At 37.8% G+C, this 25032-nt stretch overlaps 1 protein-coding gene across 4 annotated transcripts in view; it reads right to left on the reverse strand.

The window, feature by feature from the left end:
• Nucleotides 1-3256: 3256 nt before the first annotated feature.
• LOC124547561 (cGMP-dependent protein kinase, isozyme 1-like) overlaps nucleotides 3257-25032 on the reverse strand; it is a 408150-nt gene continuing 386374 nt past the window's right edge. For all 4 annotated transcript variants that reach the window (XM_047125117.1, XM_047125116.1, XM_047125115.1 and 1 more), the window contains exon 16: nucleotides 3257-3717. The gene's annotated coding sequence lies outside the window, so the exon portion shown is untranslated. The remainder of the gene's footprint in view (nucleotides 3718-25032) is intronic.

The raw sequence follows: 25032 nt of genomic DNA on the forward strand, positions 1-25032 counted from the left end.
ATGTATGGGGAGTTATGATGGTTCTACATCAAATATACATAAGGAGAGGTGTCCATACATAACGAACAAGTATAAAATAGTAATGAGTATTGGATAAATAAGAAAAAGGTATGGCCAACATCAGTGCAATAAAAACTCTGGTGAATTGAAGGATAGTGGGATGTAAGTAGTATATATAGACATAATATCTATTGAAAGTATAGAAGTTGATAACTAGAGGAGGACTCTAGGGAGTGAATGATATATTAAAGAATGAATGCGAAATTTAGGATATAAATCTATCTTTACCACACGGTACTTAAGTATAGTATACATAGAGATGTATATTAGGGTAATGAACTGTTAGGCCTACTCAGAGAGGATAAGGGGGCGTACCTGGCAATCACTAAGTATAAAGGGCAGACTTACCTACATGAAGATAAGACAATCTGCAGCCTAAAAAATAAGGATGTTTTGTAAGGGCATATGTACCTGAATGGAAAGAGGAAGTGCTCTCATAAGGTCAACCGTCAACCAACAAGCAAGAAATAGGTGCTGATCCTAGGAGAAGGGGACAGTATTGTGGCAAAAGTCACAAATTTTATAGGAATTATTCTGGAAAGTGGAAAGTCTATGAACGACTAGCATTATTATGTTTTGTGGAAGTAAATGAGTGTCCAAAGAACTCTTTCAATTTACCCAGTTTCTCCAGGCTACAACTAATGAAAACAGTACGTACTAGGAAAAAGGTAGTACAAAAAGATAAGAATGGAAAAAAGATTACTCTTGTGTCATAAACACCTTAAGTTTTCACTTGAAAAAGAAAATAAAAAAAAGAAAACAAGGCCCTACAATTCCTAAATATTAGTAAAGCTGACTAAAACCTTGAGTGTATGCTCATGTCTTAATAACAAAGTAAAATAAGGAAAGAATGAAGAAACCATAAACAAAAAATTGTTCAAGAAAGAACAAAGAATTGTTACTGAAAGAAGAGATATGTATATAAACTTATGTAAGACATGTATGCTGTTAAGATATGTAATGCTATTAAGCGTGATATTAGTTGCATAATGATTATGTATAAAATATCTGAGAGGGGGAGGGGGGGGAGATATGTAGTGATTCGAGAATTTTTGTGTAAATTCTAAAACCACTCAGCCTTCTACCATCTCAATCACATGATATTCTAGATACGAGTGTGGGATGGTAAAATCCCACCTACTGTGCATCACATGTCTGGTGCGATGGTAAAATCCTACCTACTGCGCGTCACATGTCTGTGTGTGCAGGTTTAAAATCAGTTGCGGGAAACAGGTAGACACAGCAGTCCAACAGCACCAAGAAGTACCTGTTGGGAAATCCATAGATGTGTTAATGCATGTGTAAGGAAGAACCACAGAGTTTTTATGCCGCTCTATGCTTATTGTGTCACTGACTATTGTTATGTTAAACAAGAACAGTTGAAAAAGTACTCTTATAGACTCTTGACTCAGGCTTAGTAGAGGCAAGACATATTTTCAGTCATGGTAGTCAAGCCAACTTTCTTTTAACTGTAACTCATTTTGTTTCTAATGTTCGACGGTGCAAGGTTTTTACAGAAAGTTACATGTGTACGTTGAAAGTGTGAATTATAGTGTGCATGAAAGTCAGATACATCGTTAACTGACAAAAAGGAAAGTTTGTAAGTCTACTCATTTTATAAGTAGAAAGAGGCTTAAAAGTTCCTGTAGCTAGCAATATTTGACGGTGAAGAAGTCAAGAGACTTTCCAGCAGCCGACTATCCCATAAAGAAGAGGGGCTGCAAAATTCCAAGTAAGCCACCTCATAAAGAAGTGGAATGTGGTTTGGGGAAATAAATCAGTATAACCCAGACCCACACTCACACTTTAAGTCATCAGAGTCCCCCCTCCCCAACCCCCCACCCCCTCCCCCCAAAATCCCCACCCCAAAACACACACATATGCACTAGTTCATAATTACATAATGTTCATATAATGTCCATCTCACAGAAGTTAACTACGTGTTGGTGCAAATGATTCACTTAGAGCAGTACAATTTGATTATCATATGCTGACTGAATAATACTGACATGAAGATGTAAACATTATGGATGACTCCTACTGTCTGACTTATACCAACTAGTGGCATAGAGATGTTGACAATTAAGCTCTTAGGCACTGACTGCATGAAGCATTGCCCTACACAACTACTTATTGACAAACATAAGAATAATAATTAAAATTTGTAACAATATTATGAAAAGGAAGTTGCAACTCACTGTACAGTGGAGATAGTGAGTCACAGATAGATACAACAAGAAGACTGTCACAAATAAAGCTTTCAGCCTGTAAGGCCTTCATCAAAAATAGACAACGGACACACACACACACACACACACACACACACACGCACACACACACACAAAAAAATCATGCAAATGCAACTCACACATGACTAGTCTCAGGCAATTGTAGCCACACTGTGAGCAGCAGCTCCAGTCCTTTTCATAATAATGTTATATTCTATCCTGTGTTTTCCATAATTAAAATTTGTTATTATACATCAAGACAGATAGTGAAATCACAAGTTATAAATTCATAATAAGGAAAACAAGAAATTTATTTAAGTATGAGCTGGGTAACGAGAAAATTAACAAAATTATAGAAACTATTTTGTGGCAATAATTTCTGCTTCTCGGGGTTCACAAACCTTGCCAGAATGGCTAAATGTGAAATTTATAGATCAAATAATTTGCAAACTGGCATGTTCCCCAAGTGAAAGTGAACATTTTTAATTCAGAAATATCAAGGCTACAAAACTGTGGTACTGAATTTTGAAAATAACCATTACTTAAGATTAAAATCAAACAATGGAAAATACAGGATGGAATGCAACAATATTATGAAAAGGAAAGTTGCTACTCACCATATAGCAGAGATACTGAGTCACAAATAGGCACAACAAAAAAACTCTCGCAATTAAAGCTTTCAGCCATTAAGGCCTTCCTCAACAATAGACGACACACAGACAACACACAGACACACTCACTCACTCGTAATATCATATATTTCATGATAAGTTTCCCTCCTAAACTGAGTAAGTAAAGGGTAATTCGAAAGAAAATTCAAACCAGCTTCATTTCATTTGAAATAAGATTAGCTAATATTACCATTAAAATGTGGTTACGGACTTTATTAAATTTTGACAAAGTTGGTTACAAATGACAGTGTTTGGGCAGTGTAAATAAAAAACGGTTTGACCTTTTGTTATCCAGAATATATAAAATTTATATTTTATTAAATATTTCAATACATACACTGAGTAAAATGAAAGATTTTAACAACAATTGGATACAAATAACTGATGATACATAAGAATACAAATTGCTCAGAGAGTATGAAAAGTTCATCTGAATTAATTAATTTCATACTTTGTTCTCTTAGTTGGTACACAAATGGAGAGAGGGTGGAGGGGAGGGGGAGAGAGAGAGAGAGAGAGAGAGAGAGAGAGAGAGAGAGAGAGAGTTATACAAATAGTGAAACAATATGAAACATAGCTTAACCTTTATCATTTAACAGGATTTCTCTTTAGTGATGTATTATTAATTATTGCCATATCATTGTCGAGTTAAAGTATTATACATTGCCTGCTGTGTGACTAAAAAAAGTAGGAACTTTGTAGAACATCAGTGATGTCAGCTGATGAATGATACTGGATAAATTCAAGAAGACTTCAACCTGAAACATTTGAATATTTGCACCACATTAGAAAATTTCGAAAGATACAGTACACAATCGCATACACATTGATACAGGACTGATGAAGAAATTACAAATATAACATATAATTGCAGAAGCAACTCTATGTTTTTATTGTCATTATGCAATACAATCCTCTCATGTGATCTAATACATTATATTTGGCAAATGTTATCAAAGTCATTTAGAGCATGAGGAATGACACCACCCCATTTTTTTCTTTGTGTCTATAAGTAATATATTGACATATATTACATACATGAAGGTGTGTGCACAAAGCTCAGAGTGTAATAGACTTCTGTGACTGTGCTTTGTATTCTCTGTGGCATTACCCTAACAATGCACTAGAGTGCATTGTTGTATGTAGTTATGGATGTTAAAACACAGTTTGCCTTATTCCTGCATTTTTCATATTCAAAATTAAATGTTTTGATGCACTAGCTCCAACACAACAAAACATGACCATTATAACAACAAAAATAATCTAATTTTGACAATATAATGTAGTAGGATAGATCAGAAATCTACTCACCAAGCAGTGGCAGGAGAAAAAACATATAAAAAAAAGGTTTTACATATGCAAGCTTTTCCTTTTTCTGGCAGAAGGGATGAAGGGGAAGGAAGAGAGGTTGTAGTGTTTCCTTACCTCGGGGTTCATCTGTGAAAAGACAAATTAGAAAATCTGATTGGGTTTTGAATTTTGACGGAATAAGTTACGGATAAGGCGGACTTCGTATTACTGATTGAGATAGTGCTGCAATTTGACCGCGAATGGCAGACCGGGTCGGCAACACTACAAAAAGCGACTGCAAGGAAATAGCATCAGAAATAAGTTGAAATTTACCTTATAATTCTGTTAGAAACGTAGTATTTATTATAATATAGTCTTCGTGGCTGCGTCCGGAATACTTCTTAATTTTCTTGTAGACTGACCTGTTTTCATTGTTCGCTGGTCCTCTTGTTCTCCATCTGATGAAAATTTCTTGAAGTTGTCACTGTCAGGATTAATTTATAAATTTGGCGATAACCATTGCGAATCACTACTGAAATAACTTCGTTTCGTAATATAGTTTTAATTTCCATTTAAAATCATTGTTTAACACAGCGCCGAAAAATACACATCTTGAACGTATGAAGACAAGAGAGTAATGAATAAGTTGTTAAAACAAACACCTACACAAAAGTTAAAAAAAAGATCAAAGTTATTTATAAAAATCTGTCGCTGGCGCAGCGTTCTTCTGCATGCGCGATCGTAAATCATATCTTTGTACTGGCAGAGGTGTGGTAGTCAAAGGACCATTACAAGGTGAAGGAAAAAATGGAGTGGTTTAGGAAAAGGGATAGAGTTCGGACAAATCACCCAGAACCCCATCTCAGGGAAGACTTACTGGATAGGATGAGAAGGAAAGACTGAATATATGTGTGTTCTCTTGGCACCACTTGGTGAGAAGATTTTTTATCTATCCAAGCACATTAAACATGTTTATTAGTTTTCCAGCCTGCTGAAAGAGGAGAAATTAGGAGAAAATTGCTCAAAGGTGGTCACTTCATGACCAATGTTCAATTAATTACAGGAAAGTAAGTAGTGATGGGGAGGACGTTTATATGTTTATTTTGTTTATTTATCAATAGAAAATAAACATTGTATTGATTTTGTGCACATGTACAAGTAAATTTATGGGAAACCATTTCAAGGAAATGGAGTGTACAAGTATGAAGACAAAAAAAGTACATCAAGATAAAACAAGGTCATAGAATACCTAGTAATATAGGGATACGTAAAGAGGCAGAATACAGTGCTGTGGTTGGCAATGCCTATATATGACAACAACTGTCAGGCACAGTTGTTAGATCTCTTATTGCTGCTACAGTGGCACATTATCAAGATTTAATGGAGTTTGAAGATGGTGTTATAGCTGGCACATGAGCAATGGGACACAGCATCTCTGAGGTAGCAATGAAGTGGGGATTTTCCCATACAACCATCTCACGAGTGTACCGTGAATATCAGGAATCCAGTGAAACATGAAATCTCTGACACTGCTGCAGCCGGGAAAAGATCCTGCAAGAATGGGACCAATGACTGAAGACAATCATTAAGCGTGACAGAAGTGTAACCCTTTCACAAATTGGTGTGGATTTCAATCCTGGGCCATCAACAGGTGTCAGCGTGAAAACCATTCAATGAAAAATCATTGATATGGGCTTTTGGACCTGAAGGCCCACTCGTGTACCCTTGATGACAAACATGTTGCCAAGTCGGATGAGACTAGTTTCAAATTGTATTGATCAGACGGGTGTGTATTGGTATGGAGACAATCTCATTAATCCATGGAACCTGCATGTCAGCAGGGGACTGTTCAAGGCTCTGTAATGGTGTGGGGCATGTGCAGTTCGAGTGATATGGGACCTCTGATACATCTAGAAACAACTACGACAGGTAACACATATGTAAGCACCCTGTCTGATCACCTGCATCCATCCATGTCCATTGTGGATTCTGACAGACTTGGGCAATTCCAGCCAGATAATGCTACAACTCACATGTCCAGAATTGCTAAAATGTGGCTCCAGGAACACTCTTCTGAGTTTAAACATGTCTGATGGCCACCAAACGCCCCAGACATGAACATTATTGAGGATATCTGGGATGCCTTCCGACATGCTGTTCAGAAGAGATCTCCAACCTCTCTTACTCTTACGGATTTTTGGACAGCTCTGCAGTATTCATGGTGTCAATTCTCTACAGCATGACTTCAGACATTAGTCAAGTTAATGACAGGTCATGTTGTGGCACTTCTGCGTGCTCACAGGGGCCCTACAAGATATTAGGTAGGTGTACCAGCTTCTTCAGTGTATAAATTCATAGAGTTTTAATAAACACAACAGATATCCTAACAGTGACTTAAGTTATCAATAATATATCCTCCTTCAGTATTTCCTACAGCCTATCAACAGTGGTAACTTTTCAATTCCTCAACTGTAGAAATCATGTGGTTTTGAGGTGAAAAACTCATCGAGCCATGTTTTGAGCACATCTTCATGCAGAAAGGATGTTTTTGCAAGGTTGTTTGATGGAGAGGAGGAAAGGTGAAAATCTGGGGGTGTCAGATCAGGTGAATAAGGTGGGTGTGGTATGGCTTTCCAACCCAACTCCTGTATAGTGTTTTTTTATCAGTCTAGCAGAACATGGGTGGGTATTACTGTGGAGTAGATTCACTTCACACAGTCTTCTTGGCTATTGTTCTTGGATCGCATCTATAAGACATCTCAGCTGTTGATAATAAATGTCAGCAGTGATGGTTACACCTACCTTGGGAAAGCACTTTGTAGTACACTATACTTTCGCTGTTCCACATGTCATCTTTTGTGAAGCACACACATCTTTGTACAGGGAGTTGGTGCTTTGTTTGGGCTCTACCATTCTTTTCTCTTCCATTTGTTAGCATAAAGACACCATTTCTCATCACAAGTAATGATACAGGATAGGAATTGTTGGTGCTGTTCATGAGCCAATTGATGGTGAGGAAGCAGATGTGTATATATGGCCACCCGCTGATTTTTGCAATTTCTGCTTAGAGCATGCAGTACCAGTTCACCCAATTTTTATTTCTGAACCTTCCCCATTGCATGCAAATGGTGCACATTGGTGGAGTGACCACAGTACACCACATTAGGCAGTTCCTGAGTACACTGGTGTGGATCATTGTGGATTAATGGTTTTAAATGGTCTGTACCAAACCCAGAAGGTGTTCCTGACCATGAAGAGTCACCTACGTGAAAACCATTCTCCTTAAAACAAGAAAATGGTTTTCTTCCTGTGCTCTGTGCTATAGCTATTATCCCCTACATGGTGCAAATGTTCCTGGCTGCCTCTGCTGCCGTCACCCTTCTATTGAACTCAGGCAGAAGAATATGTTGGAAATGTTCCAATTTCTCTACTTGGCAGGCCACTTTGTAGTGTCAGCAGCTCCACTCATGATCTCCAACCAACAGAATGACAATATGTAGACCCATAAAGCAACAATGAACTACAAACAAAAAATGACAATCAATAAATAAATCCATAGCAAACAGAATACTAACATGCAAAATAAAAACAATAAAAACTTATTCACCAACCTAATACATGTACAGTTATTGTATTATGAATGCTCTGTTTTCCATATGGCCATATTTTTGTCACCCTTAAGCAGCAAGCAAGTTAATGTTTTCTGTGTGTGCACCACTCACCTAGTGGTAATGTGGATATTTCTTTCAACAAATTAACTGATGTCCAGGAGACATGCATATTAACAGTCTTCCATCCGGCGACACCACAGTGGTGTCATGTGCGAAACAACAGTCAACAGCCTGTGACACCACAGTGGTGTCATGCACGATATAGCAGTCAACGGCCTGTGACACCACAGTGATGTCATGTGCATGGTTTCGCGCAGTGGCTGGCGACACCACAGTGGTGTTGTCAGCATAGTACCGCACAGTGGCCTGCGGCAGCACTTAAGTATCTTTTGCATTCTGTTTGTTTAGGTAACAATAAGTTATACACGCAACAAGTTTTTTGTTTTTATAAGTACTTGTGCCCTTTCATCATAGTGAACGAAAGAGATGATATGATTATTTATGATGAATGCGCGGACATCTTGTCTGACGTTCCGGATGACTCGGCCGACTGGGTGGAAGACATTGGATACTGAAAAATAAAAGTGAAGCAGATCCATCAGAAGATAATGAAATACGTCCAAGAATAATTCGGCGAACACTATGGTTGCCAACTGATTCGGATGAATCAGACGAAGAAGACAGTGCACAGTGGTCAGACTTTGGTTTACCAATAATAAATCTGAATGATCTCCAGGTCCAAACATGGTTCCCCAAAGATACACAGAGTGTCGAGGATATCGTTGAATTATATATTGGGTATGGTCTATTAGAATATATTAGGAATGAAACCAACAAGTACTACAGTCAAAATTGCAATAGAAGAAAACTGGATTTAAAAAAAAATGCCAAATATGTCGACGTCACGGAACCCAAACTTAGAAAATGGTTTGGGCTTGCTATCCTTATGGGAGTTGTAAAAAAAGCAAGGATCAATGATACACATCAACAAGTTTTTTGTTTTTATAAGTCCTTGTGCCCTTTCATCATGGTGGACCAAAGAGATGATATGATTATTTATGATGAATGCGCGGACATCTTGTCTGACGTTCCGGATGACTCGGCCGACTGGGAGGAAGACATTGGATACTGAAAAATGAAAGTGAAGCAGAATCATCAGAAGATAATGAAATACGTCCAAGAAGAATTCGGCGAACACTATGGTTGCCAACTGATTTGGATGAATCAGACGAAGAAGACAGTGCACAGTGGTCAGACTTTGGTTTACCAATAATAAATCTGAGGGATCTCCAGGTCCAAACATGGTTCCCAAAGATACACAGAGTGTCGAGGATATCGTTGAATTATATATTGGGTATGGTCTATTTGAATATATTAGCAATGAAACCAACAAGTACTACAGTCAAAATTGCAATAGAAGAAAACTGGATTTAAAAAAAAAATGCCAAATATGTCGACGTTACGGAACCCGAACTTAGAAAATGGTTTGGGCTTGCTATCCTTATGGGAGTTGTAAAAAAAGCAAGGATCAATGATTATTGGTCAACGAATCTATTGATAGACACACCAATATTTCGCAAAATTATGTCCCGCTACAGATTCAGCCAAATATTATCATTTTTACATTTTTCTGACCAAAAAATAAATCAGATAATGCCAAATGGCATTTAAAAGTGCAAATTGTAATTGATTATTTTTCCAAAAAGTTTAAATAAACAAATATTTGAAACAAACTTATTTTTTCAAAAGTTTAAATAAGCAAATATTTGAAACAAACAAATTTTGTATTTATTTATGTATGCATATCTCCAAAATTTTGTGAAAGTATGGGAACAGGGGTGAGAACTCATGAGAATTAACGATGAGATTAGTGAAACTTGACAATTATAATCTCCCAATAATGTCAAGAACGGCCAGCAACAAGAGAAGTAATCCGAATTAGCACTGTCGGCACCAAGCAAATCAATTTGTACAAGATGTGTGGATGGCAAAGTGTTAAAACAAGTTTTGAGGGTAATAATAGTAATTAGCTTCCTAAATGTTTTGAACACTTTTACTATGGCACAAATGGTAAATGTGACTACTAGGATACCAAAAAGTTCAGCATCAGTCAATTCTTGGACTGTATATTTCCAGATATCAACAGGGAAAATAGTAATCATAAAAGAACTTGGCCTTTCTGGGAACTACTATTAGATAATAAAGCTACAGATAGGTTTGGCAAAACCCATGAAACTACAAGTCTACAAAAGGATATTCTCTGAATGTAAAAGACAGTATACTCCCAATTATTTTGGGTTATTTGTGGGAGAAGATAAATGAATAAGCAAAAAACACAAGTAAGTGAGATATTTTCAAACATGTATCCTTTTTTGAAAGTTTATCCATGTTGTGTGCATACATACTGTATATCTGTTTATTTCTTAAAATAATCTGTGGTGTTCTCCTTCTGTGAGGAGCTCATATTTATCACACAGCATTTTTGCCAGCAAATTGCAGTAATGATTGTGATAATGGTTGACAGGATCACTGTCTTCATCCTCACTTTCACATTCACTGTCCTCTTCCTTGCCTTGTTGTGGAGCAGCAGTCACAATCTTGGTATCTCTCGCGTACTGGAAGCTAGGTTAACATGTTCAATCTTTAGTCAATCATTCAACTTTCTTCATCGACATCTTCAAAATCACTTAAACCCATTGCCAGATTCATTATTTGTGCAGTTGTTATTTCTTCATCACAGAAACCTTGAAAATCACTTTCTTCTATATCTAGAAGAATTTTCCCCCATGTTCGAACTAGTGTATGTGGCTTGACTTCCTGCCGTGCATTAGAAATCCTATGTATGGCTTTTAGAATTGTCACCTTCTTCCATACCACCACCAAATTATTCTCACTGATTAGCATCCTCAGTAGACCAGCCCAGTAGCACAGTTTTACTGATGAAATTATGCCTTGCTCCACTGGCTGTATAATGGCAGTCACATCAGAAGGAAAAAACTTAGTTTCGATGAAACCATTATCAGATACAGGAATCTTCTCATCGGGCAGTAAACAGCCTTCTGTGGCAACCCCTTCTCTTCTAGAAATCGCCAAACTTGCAATAAAAAATATCTGCGAAGCTAGTTCTTGAAAATTTCACGATCCTCCGATGTTCCTTTTAGCTAGTAATAATGCACAGGGAATGGCTGAAAGCAAGGGGAAACTACGGCCCTAATTTTTCCCAAGGGCATGCAGCTTTACTGTATGGATAAATGATGATGGCGTCCGGGTAAAATATTCCGGAGGTAAAATAGTCCCCTATTCGGATCTCTGGGCGGGGACTACTCAAGAGGACGTCGTTATCAGGAAAAAGAAAACTGGCGTTCTATGGATCAGAGCGTGGAACGTCAGATCCCTTAACCGGGCAGGTAGATTAGAAAATTTAAAAAGGGAAATGGATAGGTTAAAGTTAGATATAGTGGGAATTAGCGAAGTTCGATGGCAGGAGGAACAAGACATTTGGTCAGGTGAATACAGGGTTATAAACACAAAATCAAATAGGGGTAATGCAGGAGAAGGATTAATAATGAATAAAAAAATTGGTTTGTGGGTAAGCTACTACAAACAGCATAGTGAACGCATTATTGTGGCCAAGATAGACACGAAGTCCATGCCTACTACAGTATTAGAAGTTTATAAGCCAACTTGCTCTGCAGATGATGAAGAAATTGAAGAAATGGATGATGAGATAAAAGAAATTATTCAGGTAGTGAAGGGAGACGAAAATTTAATAGTCATGGGTGACCGGAATTCGAGAGTAGGAAAAGGGAGAGAAGGAAACTTAGTAGGTGAATATGAATTGGGGCTAAGAAATGAAAGAGGAAGTCACCTGGTAGAGTTTTGCACAGAGCATAACTTAATCATAGCTAACACTTGGTTCAACAATCATGAAAGAAGGTTATATACATGGAAGAATCCTGGAGATACTAGAAGGTATCAGATAGATTATATAATGGTAAGACAGAGATTTAGGGACCAGGTTTTAAATTGTAAGACATTTCCAGGGGCAGATGTGGACTCTGACCACAATCTATTGGTTATGAACTGTAGATTAAAACGGAAGAAACTGCAAAAAGGTGGGAATTTAAGGAGATGGGACCTGAATAAACTGGAAGAACCAGAGGTTGTACAGAGTTTCAGGGAGAGCATAAGGGAACAATTGACAGGAATGGGGGAAAGAAGTACAGTAGAAGAAGAATGGGTAGCTCTGAGGGATGAAGTAGTGAAGGCAGCAGAGAGCCAAATAGGTAAAAAGACGAGGGCTAGTAGAACTCCTTGGGTAACAGAAGAAATATTGAATTTAATTGATGAAAGGAGAAAATATAAAAATGCAGTAAATGAAGCAGGCAAAAAGGAATACAGACATCTCAAAAATGAGATAGACAGGAAGTGCAAAATGGCTAAGCAGGGATGGCTAGAGGACAAATGTAAGGATGTAGAGGCTTATCTCACTAGGGGTAAGATAGATACTGCCTACAGGAAAATTAAAGAGAACTTTGGAGAAAAGACAACCACTTGTATGAATATCAAGAGCTCAGATGGAAACCCAGTTCTAAGCAAAGAAGGGAAAGCAGAAAGGTGGAAGGAGTATATAGAGGGTCTATACAAGGGCGATGTACTTGAGGACAATATTATAGAAATGAAAGAGGATGTAGATGAAGATGAAATGGGAGATACGATACTACGAGAAGAGTTTGACAGAGCACTGAAAGACCTGAGTCGAAACAAGGTCCCAGGAGTAGACAACATTCCATTAGAACTACTGACGGCCTTGGGAGAGCCGGTCCTGACAAAACTCTACCATCTGGTGAGCAAGATGTATGAGACAGGCGAAATACCCTCAGACTTCAAGAAGAATATAATAATTCCAACCCCAAAGAAAGCAGGTGTTGACAGATGTGAAAATTACCGAACTATCAGTTTAATAAGTCACAGCCGCAAAATACTAACGCAAATTCTTTACAGACAAATGGAAAAACTGGTGGAAGCCGATCTTGGGGAAGATCGGTTTAGATTCCATAGAAATGTTGGAACACGTGAGGCAATACTGACCATACGACTTATTTTAGAAGAAAGATTAAGGAAAGGCAAACCTACGTTGGGGAACGAAAGGCTATTTACAATTTGTACAGAAACCAGATGGCAGTTATAAGAGTCGAGGGGCATGAAAGGGAGGCAGTGGTTGGGAAGGGAGTGAGACAGGGTCGTAGCCTCTCCCCGATGTTATTCAATCTGTATATTGAGCAAGCAATAAAGGAAACAAAAGAAAAATTTGGAGTAGGTATTAAAGTCCATGGAAAAGAAATAAAAACTTTGAGGTTCACCGATGACATTGTAATTCTGTCAGAGACAGCAAAGGACATGGAACAGCAGTTGAACGGAATGGACAGTGTCTTGAAAGGAGAATATAAGATGAACATCAACAAAAGCAAAACAAGGATAATGGAATGTGGTTGAACTAAGTCGGGTGATGCTGAGGGAATTAGATTAGGAAATGGGACACTTAAAGTAGTAAAGGAGTTTTGCTATTTGGGGAGCAAAATAACTGATGATGGTCGAAGTAGAGAAGATATAAAATGTAGACTGGCAATAAAAGGAAAGCATTTCTGAAGAAGAGAAATTTGTTAACATCGAGTATAGATTTAAGTGTCAGGAAGTCGTTTCTGAAAGTATTTGTATGGAGTGTAGCCATGTATGGAAGTGAAATATGGACGGTAAATAGTTTGGACAAGAAGAGAATAGAAGCTTTCGAAATGTGGTGCTACAGAAGAATGCTGAAGATTAGATGGGTAGATCACATAACTAATGATGAAGTATTGAATAGAATTGGGGAGAAGAGGAGTTTGTGATACAACTTGACAAAAAGAAGGGACCGGTTAGTAGGACATGTCCTGAGGCATCAAGGGATCACAAATTTAGCATTGGAGGGCAGTGTGGCGGGTAAAAATCATAGAGGGAGACCAAGAGATGAATACACTAATCAGATTCAGAAGGATGTGGGTTGCAGTAAGTACTGGGAGATGAAGAAGCTTGCACAGCATAGGGTAGCATGGAGAGCTGCATCAAACCAGTCTCAGGACTGAAGCCCACAACAACAACAACAATGCACAGGGAGATCCTTAGCTGCAATATCCTTGAATACTCAGGGATTTTCGAGTTTCCAATTGACAGTTAAGTTTTTCCTAGTTGCTGGTTCAATGCTCACTGCACTGCAATGCCAACTCCCTTCTTCCAAACAAAAGAATGCAGAAAACCTGCTGCTGTGTCATAGGCAGCTTACTCTCAACTGCCTTTTGCCATCAGTACCCTAGTGGCTGTTTATGCAACTATCACCACTCTAGTGGCTTTTTATGTGACTAGTTGTCAAAAAAAAAAAAAAAAAAAAAAAAAAAAAAAGACTTAGGACCTTCCTCTTCCTTAAGTATGTAGACTGTTCATGGCCCATGTACATGTTGTGAAGTGCAAATTAATTAAATTAGCTTCATCTTTTAAATTAGGTTCACCTTTCATGTGTAGATCAAATAACTAATGAGGAGGTATTGAATAGAATTGGAGAAAAGAGAAATTTGTGGCACAACTTGAGTAGAAGAAGGGAAGGGTTGGTAGGGCATATTCTGAGGCATCAGGGGATCACCAATTTAGTATTGGAGGGCAGCGTGGAGGGTAGAAATTGTAGAAGTAGACCAAGAGATGAATACACTAAACAGATTCAGAAGGATGTAGGTTGCAGTAAGAACTGGGAGATGAAGCAGCTTGCACAAGCTAGAGTATCATGGAGAGCTGCAGCAAACCAGTCTCTGGACTGAAGACCACAACAACAACAACATCTTTTTGAATAACCCTGTATAGTATTTGTGTTTGTATATTTTGTGTAATTTCTTTTCATTGTATTACTATGAAAAACCCTATACCGTTATGAGATAAATTCAAGGATTAATGAATGAATGAGTAATCAAACGAATATATAGATTTGTCAAATAACTCAATGTTAAAAACTGCTTAACATGCACCACACACTGTAAATTCTGGTTGAAAAATCCAATGAATGCACTATTTGAAGATTCAGGTGGAAAAAAAACTATGACAAAGCATTAATAAAAGATCATAATGAATTTTTTTTTTTTTTTGCAGTTTCATGTTTGCTTGCACATACAACCAAATTTGAGGTATGTTTCAACATCTGTCTCAAATCATTTTAAAAACCAATTTCCTGAGTACCTCCAGTTAAAATATTCAATGGTTTAGTTATTTTTCTGGTTACATGCTTCAGCTGACATCTATTGAATGTAACTTAATTACAGTTCATTTATTAGCTTACATTATTAGCTACTTCTAGTACCAAAGATGTTAAACTACAGCTCATTAAAATGTTATATGTTGTACACTGCCCGACAAAAAAAGTGAAGCACCCAGAAGGGGAGGTGGAAAGAAAATAAAATTTCTGTAAGAAGGTATGTGATGTTATTGCAGTAATTACAAAATTGAGTAAAATTTACAAAGAACTTCACTGTATGGACCCACCTGTCAGTATAATATTGCTCTCATCTGATCTGGATACATGCACAGATTCAGTTTGGAAGGGTGTCATAAAGCCATTGTATCCTCTTCTAAAGCAGGCTGGTCCACAACTGGTCCTGGGTCCAAGTTTCCTTCCAAACTGGTCCCACACATGTTCTATTGGGGACAGATCTGGGGATTTGGTCATGGGAGTACCTCAGCATCATGCATAAAATTCACAGAGACATGTGCCATATTTGGACAGGCATTGTCTAGTTGTAAACAGGCACCACGGTGTGGCGTAAGAGGTAGCACATGAGAGTGCATGACATCCATGGTGTACAGCATCATAGTTCCCTTAATCACCAGCAGCTATGACCTGAAGTCATACCCAATGGCTCCCCATGCCATTATACCAGGAGTAACATTGCCATACCTCTCCAAAATATTGGGAGAATGAAACCTATCCCCAGGTCACCACCATAATCACTGATGATGGTCATCAGGTGTGGTATAGAACCATAATTCATGGCTGAACACAATGTGATACCATTCATCAGCAGTCCCGGTCACAGCAGCACTCCCAATGCAGCAATTTGTGTTGTTGTGTTAACAGCAGCCTACATTCGACATATGGTATCTCCCTAGTCAGACTCCTGACAGTCTCTGAGCAATGATACATAATGTTGCAGGAGTCCATTACTTGTTCTTTGATGGCAGGCATAGATATGAAGAGATCACCAAGTGCTTTGTGCACAATATGCTCTTGTGGTGGTCAGATGCAATCAGCCAGAACATTAACGATGAGTGTGCTTGCTCTCAAGTTCCCCTGCAATCCAATATTGGGCCACTGTCACATCTGAATGCTCCACAAATCTGTATATTGCATGATTGAAACAGCTGGCCAAATGGAGACTGACAAATATGGCACACATGAGTAGGTGGCATCTTCATCTTCTTCACTGTGCTCACTCAACATCTGATACTGTTCACGTTACTTGTATAGCCTACCAGGCCTGATAACAACACTAAACGTGAACATCACTAATGCACTCGGGTGGCCATTCTATCATTCACAGAGAGTGCTGTTCTAATCATTTACTTCTTATCAATAGGGTTGTGCATGTATGAAGTTACTTTGACATCTGAACATGTCATTTGGGTGTTCACTTTTTTTGTGAGGCAGTGTAGTTAGTGCACTCAGACCAGCTATCAGTGATTAAATTAATTTTATAGCATTTTACCTAAACACTGATTGTGCTGCAACATAATTTCCAATGCATATATTAAAACTCTTTTTAACTTAAAACAACCATCTCTCACTGCAGGTAATCTCTTATTGGAACATGAAATGTCAGTTAGCTATATTTTGCTATAAAGCTATTATGCTTTCTGTTGCTGTTTCTTTATACGCAGAAAGCTTACCTTACTGGAAATCTATGAGTAACTGTTATATACAAGTTTTTCCCCTTCATATTATTCATGTCCTTTCACATAGTTCTTTAATTACTCAAAAGCTTTTATTCAAACAATTGTTGTTGTTGTGGTGTTCAGTCTGAAGACTCATTTGGTGCAATTCTCTATCCTGTGCAGACCTCTTTGTCTCTGAACAACTACTGCAACCCACATACATTTGAAGCTGCTTACTGTACGTGTCTCTTGGTCTCCCTCGGCAATTTTAACCCCCCTCCACTCCTCTCCCTCTTCCCTTCAATACTAAATTGAAGCCAGCCGCTGTGGCCACGCGGTCCTAGGCACTTCAGTCTGGAACTGCGCTGCTACTACGGTCGCAGGTTCGAATCCTGCCTCGGGCATGGATGTGTGTCATGTCCTTAGGTTAGTTAGGTTTAAGTAGTTCTAAGTTCTAGGGGACTGATGACCTCAGATGTTAAGTCCCATAGTGCTTAGAGCCATTTGAACCATTTTTTGATACTAAATTGATGATTCCTTGATTTCTGAGAATGTGCTCTACCAACTGACCCCTTCTATTAGTCAAGTTATACCACAAATTTCTTTTCTCCCCAATTCTGTTCAGTGCCTCTTCATTAGTTACACAATCTACCCATCTAATCTTCACCACACTTCCACAGCACCACATTTCAAAGGCTATTCTCTTCTCATCTGAACTGCTTATTACCCACATTTCACTTTGATACAGAAGAAATCCTTCAGTTGATGCACGAAAGAAGGAAGTACAAAAATGTTCAGGGAAATTCTGGTATACAGAAATACAAGTCACTTAGGAATGAAATAAATGGAAAGTGCTGGAAAGCTAAAGTGAAATGGCTGCATGAAAAATATGAAGAAATTGAAAAATAAATGATTGTTGGGAGGGCTGACTCAACATACAGAAACATCAAACCAACCTTTGATGAAATTAATGGCAAGGGTGGTAACAGAAAGAGTGCAACTGGAATTTCACTGTTAAATGCAGAGGAAAGAAGTGATAGGTGGAAAGAGTACACTGAAGTCCTCTGTAAGGGGGAGGACTTGCCTGATGACATGATGAAAGAAGAAGAAGAAGAAGAAGAAGAAGAAGAAGAAGGAGGAGGAGGAGTAGGAGTTCACAGGGATAAGATAGGGGATCCAGTACTAGAAGCAGAATGTAAAAGAGTTTTGGATGAATTATGATAAAATAAGGCCGAAGGGAGAGGTAACTTTCCCTCAGAATTTCTGAAATTATTGGTGGAAGTTGCAACAAAACGACTATTCATGTTGATGTGTAGAACCTATGACACTGGTGACATATCATCAAACTTTCAAAAAAAAACATCATCCACATAATTCCAAAGATAGCAAGAGCCAACAAGAGTGAGAATAATTGCACAATTAGCATAAGATACAACAAAGCTACTGACAAGAATAATACAGAGAAGAATGGAAAAGAAAATTGAGGATCTGTTAGATGATGATCAGTTTGGATTTTTTTGTTGTTGTTGTGGTCTTCAGGCCGGAGATTGGTTTGTTGCAGCTCTCCATGCCACTCTATCCTGTGCAAGCTTCTTCATCTCCCAGTACCTACTGCAACCTACATCCTTCTGAATCTGTTTAGTGTATTCATCTCTTGGTTTCCCTCTACGATTTTTACCCTCCATACCACCCTCCAATACTAAACTGGTGATCCCTTGATGCCTCAGAATATGCCCCTACCAACTGATCTTTTCTTCTAGTCAAGTCGTGGCACAAATTTTTCTTCTCTCCAATTCTATTCAATACCTCCTCATTAGTTATGTGATCTACCAATCTAATCTTCAGCATTCTTTTGTAACACCATATTTCAAAAGCTTCTATTCTCTTCTTGTCTAAACTATTTATCGTCCACATTTAACTTCCATACATAGCTACACTCCATACAAATACTTTCAGAAACATCTTCCTGACACTTAAATCTACACTCGATGTTAACAAATTTCTCTTCTTCATAAACGCTTTCCTTGCCATTGCCAGTCTACGTTTTATATCCTCTCTGCTTCAACCATCATCAGTTATTTTGCTCCCTAATTAGTAAAATTCATTTACTACTTTAAGTGTCTCATTTCCTAATCTTATTCCCTCAAAATCATCTGATTTAATTTGACTACATTCTATTATCCTTGTTCTGCTTTTGTTGGTGTTCATCTTATACTCTCCTTCCAGGACACTGTCCATTCTGTTCAGATGCTCTTCCAGGTCCTTTGCTGTCTCTGACAGAATTACAATGTCATCGGTGAACCTCAAAGTTTTTATTTCTTCTCCATGGGTTTTAATTCCTACTCCGAATTTTTCTTTTGTTTCCTTTACTGCTTGCTCAGATTGAATAACATCAGGGATAGGCTACAACCCTGTCTCACTCCCTTCCCAACCACTGCTTTCCTTTCAAGCCCCTTGATTCTTATAACTGCCATCTGGTTTCTGTACAAATTGTAAATAGCCTTTTGCTCCCTGTATTTTGCCCCTGCTACCTTCAGAATTTGAAAGAGAGCATTCCAGTCAACACTGTCAAAAGCTTTTTCTAAGTCTACAAATGCTAGAAACGTAGGTTTGCCTTTCCTTAATCTATCTTCTAAGATAAGTCGTAGGGTCAGTATTGTATCACGTGTTCCAACATTTCTGTGAAATCCAAACTGATCTTCCTCGAGGTCAGTTTCTACCAGTTTTTCCATTCGTGTGTAAAGAATTCATGTTAGTATTCTGCAGCCGTGGTTTACTAAACTGATAGTTTGGTAATTTTCACATCTGTCAGCACCTGCTTTCTTTGGGATTGGAATTATTATATTCTTCTTGAAGTCTGAGGGTATTTCACCTGTTTCATACATCTTGCTCACCAGATGGTCGAGTTTTGGCAGGGCTGGTTCTCCCAAGGTTATCAGTAGCTCTAATGGAATGTTGTCTACTCCCGGGGCCTTGTTTCAACTTAGGTCTTTGAGTGCTCTGTCCAACTCTTCACGCAGTATCATATCTCCTATTCCATCTTCACCTACATCCTCTTCCATTTCCATAATATTGTCCTCAAGAGCATTGCCCTTGTATAGACCCTCTATATACTCCTTCCACCTTTCTGCTTTCCTACCTTTGCTTAAAACTGAGTTTCCATCTGAGCGCTTGACATTAATGCAAGTGGTTCTCTTTTCTCCAAAGGTCTCTTTAATTTTCCTGTAGACAGTATCTATGTTATCCCTAGTGATATATGCCTCTACATCCTTACATTTGTCCTCTATCCATCCCTGCTTAACTATTTTGCACTTCCTGTCAATCTCATTTTTGAGATGTTTGTATTCCTTTTTGTCTGCTTCATTTACTGCATTTCTGTATTTCCTCCTTTCATCAATTAAATTCAATATCTCTTCCGTTACCCAAGGATTTCTATTAGCCCTCGTCTTTTTACCTACTTGATCCTCTGCTGCCTTCACTATTTCATCTCTCAAAGTTTGGCTTTGAGAAAGGTAAAGGCACCAGAGAGGCAGTTCTGACATTGCGTGGAAACATGACGGAAGAAAAGTCAAGACATTCCCCATGAATATGTCAACCTGGAAAAAGAATTTGAAAGTGTCAAAGGGTGCAAGATGTTCAGAATTCTGAGAAAAATAGGGATAAGCATAGGGAAAGAGGGGCAGTATACAATAGGCACGGGAACAAAGAGGGAACAATAAAACTGGAAGACTAAGAACGAAGTGCTCAAATTAAAAACGAGGATGTAATCTTTCATCCCTACCATTCAATCTGTACATTGAAGAAACAAAGATGGAAATAAAAGAAAGATTCAAGAGTGGGATTAAAATTCAACGTGACAGGATGACAATGATAAGATTCACTGATGATATTGCTACTGTCAGTGAAAGTGAAGAAGAATTACAGGAGGTGCTGAATCAAATGAAAAGTTCTATTGATTACAGAAAATGGTCTGAGAGTAAACCAAAGAAAGATGAAAGTAATGGGATGTAAGAGAAATAAGAACAGCAAGAAACTTAACATCAGAAATGGGGCTTACAAAGTAGTTGAAGTTACAGGATTCTGCTACCTAAGCAGGAAAATAACCCATGATGGATGCAGCACGGAGGACATAAAAAGCAGAGTAGTCCAGCAAAAAGGGCATTCCTGGCTGAGAGAAGTCTACTGATGTCAAACATAGGCCTTAATTTGAGGAAGAAATTTCTGATAATATATGTTTGGAGCACAGAATTGTATGGTAGTGAAACATGGACAGTGGGGAAACTGGAACAGAACAGAATTGAAACTGTGTACAAATGTTGAGAAAATTAAGTGGACTAATAAGGTAAGGAATGAGGAGGTTCTCCACAGAATTTGTGAGGAAAGGAGTATATGGATAACACTGACAAGAAGAAGGAATAGAATGACAGGACATCTGTTAAGACATCAGGGACTATCAGGAAATAACCTCCATGCTACAAGGGGGAGCTGCAAAGAGTGAAAGCTGTAGAAGAAGACAGAGAGTGAATTACACCCAGCAAATAAATGATGATGTAGCTTGCAACTGCAATTCTGAGATGAAAAGGTTGGTACAAAAGAGGAATTCATGGTGGGCTGAATCAAACCTGCTAGGCAACTGTTGACTTAAAAAAAAAAAAAAAAAACACTGAGCTTACACTCCAGACAAATGCCTCCAAACACAAATTCCTGACACTTAAATTTCTGTTTGATGTTAATAAATTTATCTGGCCTTCAGAAACACTTTTCATGCCACTGCCAGTCTAAATTTTATATCCTGTCTGCTTTGGTTACCATCAATTATTTACTGCCCAAAAAGCAAATAGCAAAACTTTATTGTCTTACTTCATAACCTAAATTCCTCAGCATTTAAGTTGATGTTCTCATATATACTCCTTTCAAGATACTGTCCATTCCATTCACCTGCACTTGTAAGTCCTTAGCTGCTTCTGATAGAATTACAATGCCATTGGCAAACCTAAGTGTTGTTTCTTTCTCCACTCTGAACTTTAAATCCTTCTCCAATTTCTTCTTTGGCTTTCTTTACTGCTTGTTCAATGTACAGATTGAATGATGTTGGGGAAAGGCTACAACTACTCCCTTCTCAATGACTCCTCCCCTTTAATGTCCTTCGACTCGTACAACTGCCATCTTCTTTCTGTGCAATTTATTTTGCTCTCTGTATTTTACCCCTTATATCTTAGAATTTCAAAGAACACTGTCAAAAGGCTCTCTAAGCATAAACAAGATATATACATAAGTTTGCCTTTCTTCTAAGATAAATCATAGGATCAGCATTGCCTTGTGTGTTCCAAGACTTCTCTAGAAACCAAAGTGATCTTCCTCAAGGTTTGCTTTTACCAGTTTTTCCATTCTTCTAAAACAAATTTGTATTATTATTTTGCAGTCATGAAGTATTAAACTGATAGTTCAGTAATCTTCATGTCTGTCACTATCCACTTTCTTTGTAAGTGTAATTTTACATTCTTCCTGAATTCTGAGAATATTTTCCCCTGTCTCCTGTATCTTCCACACTAACTGGGATAGTTTTATCATGACTGGCTGTTCTAAAGATAGCAGCAGTTCTGAAGGAATGTTGTCTACTCCAAGGGCCTTGTTTCAGCTTAGGTCTATCATATTCTTCTTGCAGTATCACATCTTTCATATCGTCTTCATCTGCTTCCTCTTCCCATTCCATAATATTGCCTTCAAGTTCATTTCCCTTGTATGGTCCTGGAATATATTCTTTCCACCTTTCACTTCTTTGTTTAGTATTGGTCTTCTATCTAAGCTCTTGATATTCTTACAGTTGCTTCTCTTTTCTCCAAAGACCTCTTTAATTTTCCTGTAGGTGGCATCTATCTTTCCCCTAGTTATACATGGTTCTACAGACTTACTTTTGTCTTCTAGCCATCCCTGTTTAGCCATTTTGCACTTTCTGTCAGTTTCATTTTTTAGGCATTTGTATTCCCTTTTGCCTGCCTCATTTGCTCAATTTTTATATGTTCTCCTTTCATCAGTTACATTCAATTTTTCCTGTGATATTTAAGGATCTATGCAAGGCATTGTATTTTTACCTATTTGATTCTCTCTGGCTTCACCATTTCACCTCTCAGAGGTACCCATTCTACTGTATTCATTTCCCCTGTTTTAGTCAACTGTTCTCAGTTCTCCACTTCAGCAACCTCTGATTCTTTCAACTTATCCATGTCCCATTTCCTAATCTATAGTTCTTAACCAATAAATTCTGATTAGAGTCATTTCATTTCATTTCATTTCATATATTTATTCATACAGAAATCTTGTTGTGTTATTACACATAGATGTAGGATAAGTTACATTTAACATAAGAATGAGATTTTCACTCTGCAGCAGAGTGTGCGCTGATATGAAACTTCCTGGCAGATTAAAACTGTGTGCCCGACCGAGACTCGAACTCGGGACCTTTGCCTTTCGCGGGCAAGTGCTCTACCATCTGAGCTACCGAAGCACGACTCACGCCCGGTACTCACAGCTTTACTTCTGCCAGTACCTCATCTCCTACATTCCAAATTTTACAGAAGCTCTCCTGTGAACCTGCAGAACTAGTACTTTGATACATAAATACATTTATTTTTTAGGTATTCAGTTACATGGATAAGTATAGACATTCTTAAGATATACATTTATATAAATTATATGCTGTACATAGCGAATCATAACTTTTTTGGCATGTTACATACAGTCATCAGATAATGATTACAGAGTAACACTATTTACATTGTGTTATCATAAGTGCAGATGAGCCATAACAAGGAACAGTTATATCTGTGAATAGAGTAAAATAAGTCAGTTGAAAGTAATATTTTAACACATGCAGTAAAATAAATTACAAAAATTGTTTTAGATTACTATTCATAAATTCTTCCACTGAATAGAAGCAGTGCTTCTGTGGGATTGACTTTATTTTGGATTTGAATCCTTTCTGGCAAGACCTGACATTTTCAGTAGCTTCTTGTACAGAAGTACTCCCCTGTGCCTTACACTACTGTGCCCTTTATGTAGATGTTTATCAGCTATAAATATGTCATTGGAATGACAGGTACTATGATAGTGAACATCTCTATTTTTTGAAAATATATGAAGATTTTCATGAATAAAACACACTGTTTCATGAATATGGATACAAGGCACTGGTATAATACTGAGCTCCTTAAAGAGATGTTTAGTGGTGGAAGACAGGGGTACTTGTTTCATTGTCTTAATTATTTGCTTCTGCATAATAAATACATTCTTATGGGAGAAGCCCCGAAACGGAATGCAATATGTAATTATTGAGTGTACTAATGCACATTTTATTGTTTCAATATCACAGATTTTACTTAAAATACAAAAAGCGTAGCACAAACTGTTCATTTTACTCAATAATTTATCTTTATGTATGTCCCACTGTAGTGTGTCATCTATCCACACTCCAAGGAATTTTGTGGCTCTTTCTTGCTGTATGGGCACATTCTCAATCCTGATATCATCTATCACAGACGATACCTTTTGTGTCAAGTGGAAATTTATATACACTGTTTTATCTTTATTTAGGAGAAGTTTGTTTTTGTTCAACCAGTTTACCAAACTACAATTTGTATCAGCAATTGTGGAGTTGAGTTGATGAGGACAGTGATTTGAAAACAGTATATTGGTGTCATCAGCAAACATTACCAGTAGACCTCCCTGAATGCTTTGGGGCAGATCATTGATGAATTTTAGAAATAAAAGGGGACCTAGTGTTGAGCATTGGGGAATACCTTGTCTTACAACTTGCTCCTCTGATTGATCATTTTCACCAATTTTTGATGTAATCACTACTTTCTGTACTCTGTCTGAGAGATATGACCTAAACCAGTCATTGCAATTTCCCCGAATCCCATAACATAGTAGTTTCTCCAAAAGTAATTCATGTTTGACAAGATCAAAAGCTTTAGTGAGATCAAGAAACACACCTGTTATGTGTTTTCTATCATTGAGTGCCCTATAGATTTCATTTAAAAATGAGTATAATGCTCCATTTATTGATCTCCCTTTCCTAAACCCAAACTGGTGAGGACTTAGTATGCAGTTACTTTCCAAGAAATTTATAACACGGTCATATACAGATTTTTCGAGGACTTTTGATGAGCTTGATAAGACTGAGATGGGTCTGAAGTTGTTTACATCACTCCTTTCCCCTTTTTTTAA

This window comes from Schistocerca americana, chromosome 1 (genome assembly GCF_021461395.2).
Source record: "Schistocerca americana isolate TAMUIC-IGC-003095 chromosome 1, iqSchAmer2.1, whole genome shotgun sequence".
Classification (NCBI taxonomy): Eukaryota; Metazoa; Arthropoda; class Insecta; order Orthoptera; family Acrididae; genus Schistocerca; species Schistocerca americana.